Here is a 10075-nt window from a genome sequence, read left to right on the forward strand (position 1 = left end):
TGGTACATGTACATTAATCAACTTTCGATGCATATAAAAATCTAATCCCATAGTGGCTATCTTCACTACCTCACTTTCAAGAAGTGAAACATAACATCCACTTTGGACATTCTTGAAATGGATCATAAAATAATCAATTGACTCTCCATCATCATGTTTTAAAGCCACTAAGTCCGTGATTGTCACATTCAACTCACCTCTATAAAATTGAGAATGAAAAGTATTTTTCAACTATTCCCAAGCTGCAATCGAATTGGGTCTTAAATTTGAAAACCAAGTAAAAGCATTCTTCTTCAAAGAGGAAGGAAAATATTTCATTTTCAAATTTTTATTATTTGTCAATTTGCCTAATTTGACCATATATCGAGTAATATGTTCTGTAGTTGATTCACCTACTTCACCTGCAAACTTTGTTATGATCTTAGGGGTTTTTACAGCCCTAGGCACTTTTACCATTTGCACAATAGCTGGAAATACGGAAACAAAATATGACTGATTTATAAAACCCACATCGATTCTGACTCTACTAAATACATCATCGACGATCCTCGTCACCTGATAATGCTCACCTCGTTGATTAACCCGCATTCTAGCCAACACTTCATTTGCATTCTGACCATGTCGAACTACATCATTCATATCTCCACCAAGATTCATATTATCATTTCCATTCCTGATATTATTCCCCAAATCTTTTGGATTTATTTCTACATTTTGATGACCATCCTCATCAGAATCAACCATTCGAGCAATTCGTTCCACTTGTCTAGTGGTAGGCAAAATTGTGATCTCTAACAATGGTATTCAACTTGGTGTGCGCATTTACTAACTCAACACTTTCTTCACAACCTCGCACAACTAACTAGCAAGTGCACTGGGTTGTCCAAGTAATAAACCTTATGTGAGTAAGGGTCGATCCCACGGAGATTGTTGGTATGAAGCAAGCTATGGTCATCTTGTAAATCTCAGTTAGGCGGATAATAAGTGGTTATGGAGTTTTCGAATAATAATAATAAATAAACAGAAAATAAAGATAGAAATACTTATGTAAATCATTGGTGAGAATTTCAGATAAGTGAATGGAGATGTTTTGTCTCTGTTGGATCTCTGCTTTCCTACTGCCTTCCTTCAATCCTTCTTACTCCTTTCCATGGCAAGCTGTATGTAGTGCATCACCGTTGTCAATGGCTACATCCCATCCTCTCAGTGAAAATGGTCCAAATGCTCTGTCACAGAACGGCTAATCATCTGTCGGTTCTCAATCATGTCAGAATAGAATCCTTTGATTCTTTTGCGTTTGTCATCACGCCCAACAATCACGACTTTGATGCTCATCACAGTCATTCAATCCTTGAATCCTACTCGGAATACCACAGACAAGGTTTAGACTTTCCGGATTCTCATGAATGCCACCATCAATTCTAGCTTATACCACGAAGATTCTGATTAAGGAATCCAAGAGATATACGCCCGGTCTAAGGTAGAACGGAAGTGGTTGTCAGTCACGCGTTCATAGGTGAGAATGATAATGAGTGTCACAGATCATTACATTCATCATGTTAAAGTGCAACGAATATCTTAGAATAGGAATAAACTGAATTGAATAGAAAATAGTAGTAATTGCATTAAAACTCGAGGTACAGCAGAGCTCCATACGCTTAATCTATGGTGTGTAGAAACTCCACCGTTGAAAATACATAAGTGATGGTGGTCTAGGCATGGTCGAATGGCCAGCCCCCATGAATGATCACAAGACCGAATAGTTAAGAGACTATACTATCAAAGACGTCTAATACAATAGTAAAATGTCCTATTTATACTAGAATAGCTACTAGGGTTTACAGAATTAAGTAATTAATACAAAAATCCACTTATGGGGCCCACTTGGTGTGTGCTTGGGCTGAGCTTAAGCTTTACACATGCAGAGACTTCTCTTGGAGTTGAACGCCAAGTTGTAACATGTTTTTGGCGTTCAACTCTGGTTCGTGACGTGTTTCTGGCTTTTGACTCCAGAATGCAACATGGAACTGGTGTTGAGCGCCAGTTTACGTCATCTAATCTCGAATAAAGTATGGACTATTATATATTGCTAGAAAGCTCTGGATGTCTATTTGCCAATGCCGTTGAGAGCGCGCCATTTAGAGTTCTGTAGCTCCAGAAAATCTATTTCGAGTGTAGGGAGGTCAGAATCCAACAGCATCAGCAGTCCTTTGTCAGCCTTTTATCAGAGTTTTGCTCAGGTCCCTCAATTTCAACCAGAAATTACCTAAAATCACAAAAAAACACACAAACTCATAGTATCGTCCAGAAATGTGAATTTAGCATAAAAACTAATGAAAACATCCCAACACCAAACTACCTAAAAACTACCTAAAAACAATGCCAAAAAGCGTATAAATTATCCGCTCATCACAACACCAAACTTAAATTGTTGCTTGTCCCCAAGTAACTGAAAATCAAATAGGATAAAAAGAAGAGAATATACTGTAAATCTCAAAATATCAGTGAATATTAGTTCTTAATTATATGAGCGGGACTTGTAGCTTGTTGCTTCTGAACAGTTTTGGCATCTCACTTTATCCATTGAAGTTTAGAATGATTGGTATCTTTAGGAACTTAGAATTTCAGATAGTGTTATTGGTTCTCCTAGTTAAGTTTGTTGATTCTTGAACACAGCTACTTTTATGAGTCTTAGCCGTGGCCCTAAGCACTTTGTTTTCCAGTATTACCACCGGATACATAAATGCCACAGACACATAACTGGGTGAACCTTTTCAGATTGTGACTCAGCTTTGCTAAAAGTCCCCAATTAGAGGCACAGCTTGATTTGGCCGCTTTGGCCTGGATTTTATTTCCTTAGGCCCTCCTATCCATTGATGTTCAAAGCCTTGGATCCTTTTTACCCTTGCCTTTTGGTTTTAAGGGCTATTGGCTTTTTCTGCTTGCTTTTTCTTTTTCTTTCTGTATTTTTTTCTTGTTTTTTCGCCACTTTTTTTTCGCAAGCTTTTGCTTTTTCACTACTTTTTCTTGCTTCAAGAATCAATTTCATGATTTTTCAGATTATCAATAACATTTCTCTTTGTTCATCATTCTTTCAAGAGCCAACAATTTTAACATTCATAAACAACAAGATAAAAAATATGCACTGTTCAAGCATTCATTCAGAAAACAAAAAAGTATTGTCACCACATCAATATAACTAAACTAATTTCAATGATAAATTCGAAACTGATGTACTTCTTGTTCTTTTGAATTAGGAACATTTTTCGTTTAAGAGAGGTGAAGGATTCATGGAATTATTCATAGCCTTAAGACATAGTTACTACATACTAATGATCATGCAGTAGAGACACAAAACATAAACAAACATATAGCATAAACCAAAAAAAATAGAGAAATAAGAACAAGGAATGAGTCCACCTTAGTGATGGTGGCGCTTTCTTCTTGAAGAACCAATGATGTCCTTGAGCTCTTCTATGTCCCTTCCTTGCCTTTATTGCTCATCCCTCATTGCTCTTTGATCTTCTCTAATTTCATGGAGAATGATGGAGTGCTCTTGATGTTCCACCCTTAATTGATCCATATTGTAACTCAAGTCTTCTAGGGAAGTGTTGAGTTGTTCCCAATAATTGTTGGAAGGAAAGTGCATCCCTTGAGGCATTTTCGGGATTTCTTGGTGATGAGCTTCCTCATGCGTCTCTTGGGATCCATGAGTGAGCTCTCTTGTTTGCTCCATCCTCTTCTTAGTGATGGGCTTATCCTCCTCAATGAGGATGTCTCCTTCTATGATAACTCTAGCTAAGTAACATAGATGGCAAATAAAATGAGGAAAAGCTAGCCTTGCCATGGTGGAGGACTTTTCGGCTATTTTTTAGAATTCAAGGGAGATGACTTCATGAACTTCTACTTCCTCTCCATTCATGATGCTATAGATCATGATGGCCTGATCTACAGTAACTTCGGATCGGTTGCTAGTGGGAATGATGGAGCGTTGGATGAACTCCAACCATCCTTTAGCCACAGGCTTGAGGTCCAGTCTTCTTATTGAACCGGCTTGCCTTTGGAGTCTCTTTTCCATTGAGCTCCTTCCACACATATGTCCATAAGGACTTGGTCCAACCTTTGATCAAAGTTGACCCTTCTAGTGTAGGGACGTGCATCTCCTTGCATCATGGGCAAGTTGAATGCCAACCACACATTTTCCGGACTAAAATCTAAGTATTTCCCCCGAACCATTGTAAGATAATTCTTTGGATTCGAGTTCACACTTTGATCATGGTTCCTAGTTATCCATGCATTGGCATAGAACTCTTGAACCATTAAGATTCTGACTTGTTGAATGGGGTTGGTCAGAACTTCCCAACCTCTTCTTTGGATCTCACGTCGGATCTCCGGATACACATTTTTATTGAGTTTGAAAGGGACCTCGGGGATCACCTTCTTCTTGGCCACAACATCATAGAAGTGGTCTTGATGGGCTTTGGATATGAATCTCTCCATCTCCCATGACTCAGAGGTGGAAGCTTTTGTCTTACCTTTCCCTTTTCTAGAGGTTTCTCTGGCCTTAGGTGCCATCAATGGTTATAGAAAAACAAAAAGCTATACTTTTACCACACCAAACTTAGAATATTGCTTGCCCTTGAGCAAGAGAAGAAAGAAGAAGAAGAAGAAGAAGAAGAAGAAAATATGGAGGAAAGGGAGAAGTGTTTGGTTTCGGCCAAGGTGAAGAAGAGAGGGTTGTGGTGTGTGAAAATGAAGAAGGATAGAGGGGTTTATATAGTGAAGGGAGAGGGAATAGGTTCGGCTATTTAGGGTGGGTTTGGGTGGGAAAGAGATTTTGAATTTTGAAGGTAGGTGGGGTTTATGGGGAAGAGTGGATGGATGTGAGTGGTGAAGAGGTGATGGGGAAGAGAGATTGAGGTGATTGGTGAAGGGTTTTGGGGAAGAGTGTTTATTGGGTTGTGTGAAGAGAAGAGAAGGTGAGTTGAGGTAGGTGGGGATCCTGTGGGGTCCACAGATCCTGAGGTGTCAAGGATTTACATCCCTGCACCAATGAGGCATGTAAAATGCCCCCTGCATGCAATCTTGGCGTTCAATGCCAGATTGATGCTTGTTTCTGGCATTGAATGCCAGCTTCATGCTTGTTTTGGGTGTTCAACGCCCATTTACAGCATGTTTCTGGCATTCAGCGCCAGCTCTCCTCAGGGTGTATTCCTGGCGTTTAACCGCTAGGATGCTGCTTGTTTCTGGCTTTCAACGCCAGATCCATGCTCTGTTCTGGCGTTGAACGCCAGCCAGATGTTCCTTACTGGCGTTTAAACGCCAGTAAGTCCTTCCTCCAGGGTGTGCTTTTTCTTCTGCTATTTTTTATTCTGTTTTTAATTTTGTATTTATTTTGTGACTCCACATGATCATGAACCTAATAAAACATAAAAGAACAATAAAAATAAAATAAAATTAGATAAATAAAAATTGGGTTGCCTCCCAATAAGTGCTTTTTTAATGTCAATAGCTTGACAGTGGGCTCTCATGGATGTGGGGATTCAACACCAAACTTAGAGTTTGGATGTGGAGATTCAACACCAAACTTAGAGTTTGGCTGTGGCCTCTCAACACCAAACTTAGAGTTTGATTGTGGGGGCCTTGTTTGACTCTGCATTGAGAGAAGCTTTTCATGCTTCCTCTCCATTGTTAAAGAAGAACACCCTTGGGTCTTAAACACAAGGTAGTCCCCATTCAATTGAAGGACTAATTCTCCTCTGTTAACATCTATCACAGCTCCTGCTGTGGCTAGGAAAGGTCTTCCAAGGATGATGCATTCTTCCTCCTCCTTCCTAGTGTCTAAGATTATGAAATTAGCAGGGATGTAAAGGCCTTCAACCTTCACTAACACGTCCTCTACCAATCCATAAGCTTGTCTTACTGACTTGTCTGCCATTTGCAATAAGAATATGGCAGGCTGTACCTCAATGATCCCCAGCTTCTCCATTACAGAGAGTGGCATAAGATTTATGCCTGACCCTAGGTCACACAGAGCCTTCTCAAAGGTCATGGTGCCTATGGTACAGGGTATTAAAAATTTGCCAGGATCTTGTTTCTTTTGAGGTAACGTTTGCTGAACCCAAGTATCTAGTTCACTAATGAGCAAGGGAGATTCACCTTCCCAAGTCTCATTACCAAACAACTTGGCATTCAGCTTCACGATAGCTCCTAGATATTGAGCAACTTGCTCTCTAGTTACATATTCATCCTCTTCAGAGGAGGAATAGTTTTCAGAGCTCATGAATGGCAGAAGGAGGTTTAATAGGATCTCTATGGTCTCTATATGACCTTCAGATTCCTTTGGGTCCTTAATAGGGAACTCTTTCTTACTTGAGAAACGTCCCATGAGGTCTTCCTCATTGAGATTCACGTCCTCCCTTTCCTCTCTAGGTTCGGCCATGTTGATTATGTCAATGGCCTTGCACTCTCTTTTTGGATTCTCTTCAGTGTTGCTTGGGAGAGTACTAGGAGGAGTTTCAGTGATTTTCTTACTCAGCTCGCCCACTTGTGCCTCCAAATTTCTTATGGAGGACCTTGTTTAACATGAAACTTAAAGTGGCTTTAGATAGATCAGAGACCAAGTTTGCTAAATTAGAAGTGCTCTGCTCAGAATTCTCTGTCTGTTGCTGTGAAGGTGATGGAAAAGGCTTGCTATTGCTGAGCCTATTTCTTCCACCATTATTAAAGCCTTATTGAGGCTTTTGTTGATCCTTCCATGAGAAATTTGGATGATTTCTCCATGAAGAATTATAGGTGTTTCCATAAGGTTCAACCATGTAATTTACCTCTGCTATTGCAGGGTTCTCAGGATCATAAGCTTCTTTTTCAGAAGATGCCTCTTTAGTACTGTTGGATGCATTTTGCCATCCATTCAGACTTTGAGAAATCATGTTGACTTGCAGAGTCAACATTTTGTTCTGAGCCAATATGGCATTCAGAGCATCAATCTCAAGAACTCGCTTTCTTTGAGGCGTCCCATTACTCACAGAATTCCTCTCAGAAGTATACATGAATTGGTTATTTGCAACCATGTCAATGAGTTCTTGAGCTTTTGGAGGCATTTTCTTTAGGTGAATGGATCCACCTGTAGAATGGTCTAGTGACATCTTAGAGAATTCAGACAGACTATAATAGAATATATCCAAAATGGTCCATTCAGAAAGCATGTCAGAAGGACACCTTTTGGTCATCTGCTTGTATCTTTCCCAAGCTTCATAGAGGGATTCACCATCTTTTTGTTTGAAGGTCTGAACATCCACTCTAAACTTGCTCAGCTTTTGAGGAGGAAAGAACTTAGCCAAGAAGGCCGCTGATGAGCGGATATTTTATACGCTTTTTGGGGGTAGTTTCATGTAGATTTTAGTATGTTTTAGTTAGTTTTTAGTATAATTTTATTAGTTTTTAGGCAAAATTCATATTTCTGTACTTTACTATGAGTTTGTGTGTTTTTCTGTAATTTCAGGTATTTTCTGGCTGAAATTGAGGGAGCTGAGCAAAAATCTGATTTAGGCTGAAAAAGGACTGCTGATGCTGTTGGATCCTGACCTCCTTGCACTCGGAATGGATTTTTTAGAGCTACAGGAGTCCAATTGGCTCGATCTTAATTGGGTAGGAAAGTAGACATCTTGGGCTTTCCAGCAATATATAATAGTTCATACTTTTCGTGAAAATAGACGATGTAAACTGGCGTTCAACGCCAGTTCCATGTTGCTGTCTGGCGTTCAGCGCCAGAAACAGGTTACAAGTTAGAGTTCAACGCCAGAAACAGGTTACAACCTGGCGTTCAACTCCAGAAATAGCCCAGGCACGTGAGAATCTTAAGTCTCATCCTCAGCACACACCAAGTGGGCCCCAAAAGTGGATTTCTGCACTATCCATCTTAGTTTACTCATTTTCTGTAACCCTAAGTTACTAGTTTAGTATTTAAACAACTTTTAGAGACTTATTTTGTATCTCATGATATTTTTAGATCTGAAATTTGTACCTTTTGGCAGCATGAGTCTCTAAACCCCATTGTTGGGGGTGAGGAGCTCTGCAGCGTCTCGATGGATTAATGCAATTATTTCTGTTTTCCATTCAAACACGCTTGTTCCTATCTAAGATGTTCATTCGCGCTTCACTATGAAGAAGGTGATGATCCGTGACACTCATCACCTTCCTCAATCCATGAACGTGTGCCTGACAACCACCTCCGTTCTACATCAGCTTGAATGAGTATCTCTTAGATTTCTTAATCAGAATCTTCGTGGTATAAGTTAGAATTGATGGCGGCATTCATGAGAATCCGGAAAGTCTAAACCTTGTCTGTGGTATTCCGAGTAGGATTCAAGGATTGAATGACTGTGATGAGCTTCAAACTCACGATTGTTGGGCGTGATGACAAACGCAAAAGAATCAATGGATTCTATTCCGACATGATCGAGAACCAGCAGATGATTAGCCGTGCTGTGACAGAGCATTTGGACCATTTTCACTGAGAGGATGGGAAGTAGCCATTGACAACGGTGACACCCAACATACAGCTTGCCATGGAAGGAGCCTTGCGTGTGGGAAGAGGAGTACAAGAGAAAAGCTGAAATTCAGATGACAAAGCATCTCCAAAACTCCAACATATTCTCCATTATTGCATAATAAGTAATTATTTTATGCCCTTTTTCCTTTTTCCATTGAACTTGAAAAACACTGTTGTTGGCATCCTGACTAAGAATAATAAGATAAACATAGTTTTCTTCAAACCAACAATCTCTGTGGGATTCGACCCTTACTCACGTAAGGTATTACTTGGATAACCCAGTGCACTTGCTGGTTAGTTGTGCGAGGTTGAGAAGAATTGTGATTTTCAATTTCCTACACCAGCCGTGACCAGCTTATTCTAGGAGTCCAGGCTATCTTTAGGTTGTGAATCCAACCATATTCTAGCTTTGTCTCTTACAGCCAAAAGGGAAAAGCATGAGCCTGTAGACTTCAGGATCTACTCCATTAGTCTTAACAGTCTCACAGATCTGCAAGAACTCAGTTAAAAACTGGTAGGGATCTTCTGATGAAAGTCCATAGAACTTGCAGTTCTGCTGCAATAGAGCAACTAGTTGAGGTTTCAGCTCAAAATTGTTTGCTCCAATGGCAGGGATTGAGATGCTTCTTCCATCAAACTTGGAAGTAGGTGTAGCGTAATCACCAAGCATCCTCCTTGCATTATTATTTTCGGCTACCATATCCTCTTCCTTTTCAAAAATTTCTGTAAGGTTGACTCTGGATTGTTGTAATTTAGCTTCTCTTAGTTTCTTCTTCAGAGTCCTTTCAGGTTCAGGATTTGCTTCAACAAGAATATTCTTGTCCTTGCTCCTGCTCATATGAAAAAGAAGGGAACAAAAAATAATAATAGGGATCATCTTTACCACAGTAGAGAGATTCCTTTATGTTAGTAGAAGAAGAAAGGAAATAAGAGTGAAGAAGAATGAAGAATCCAAACACAAGGGTGAATATAGGTTCAGATTCTTGAGATGAAGAGAAGTGTTAGTAAATAAATAAATAAATAAATAGAAGAAGATGAAAGAGAGGAGTTTTCGAAAATAAATTTTAAAAAATAAGTTAGTGATTTTCAAAAATTAAGAGAAGAAATAAAATTAAAATTAAAATTTGAAATAATTAATTAATTAAAAGAAATTTTGAAAAAAAAGGGGGAGATATTTTCGAAAATTAGAGAGAGAGAGAGAGAGAGAGAGAGAGAGGGAGGTTGTTAGGTGGTTTTGAAAAAGATAAGAAACAAACAAAAAGTCAATTAGTTAGTTGAAAAAGATTTAAAAATCAATTTTTGAAAAGATAAGAAGTTAGAAAAGATATTTTGAAATCAAATTTTTTTTTGAAAAAGATAGAAAGATATGATTGAAAAATATTTAATTAAAAAGATATGATGGAAAAGATATTGTGCAAAAGATTTGATTTTTAAAATCAAAATTGATTACTTGACTAACAAGAAACTAAAAGATATAATTCTAGAATTTAAAGATTGAACATTTCTTAACAAGAAAGTAAC

General features: G+C 38.8%; 1 non-coding gene across 1 annotated transcript; it reads left to right on the plus strand.

The window, feature by feature from the left end:
• The first annotated feature begins 7206 nt into the window (after positions 1 to 7206).
• Positions 7207 to 7310, plus strand: LOC127740857 (small nucleolar RNA R71). The gene has a single exon (XR_008001713.1). It is a non-coding gene; the product is annotated as a small nucleolar RNA R71 (small nucleolar RNA).
• The last annotated feature ends 2765 nt before the right edge of the window (positions 7311 to 10075 follow it).

Source organism: Arachis duranensis, chromosome 7 (genome assembly GCF_000817695.3).
Source record: "Arachis duranensis cultivar V14167 chromosome 7, aradu.V14167.gnm2.J7QH, whole genome shotgun sequence".
Taxonomy (NCBI): domain Eukaryota; kingdom Viridiplantae; phylum Streptophyta; class Magnoliopsida; order Fabales; family Fabaceae; genus Arachis; species Arachis duranensis.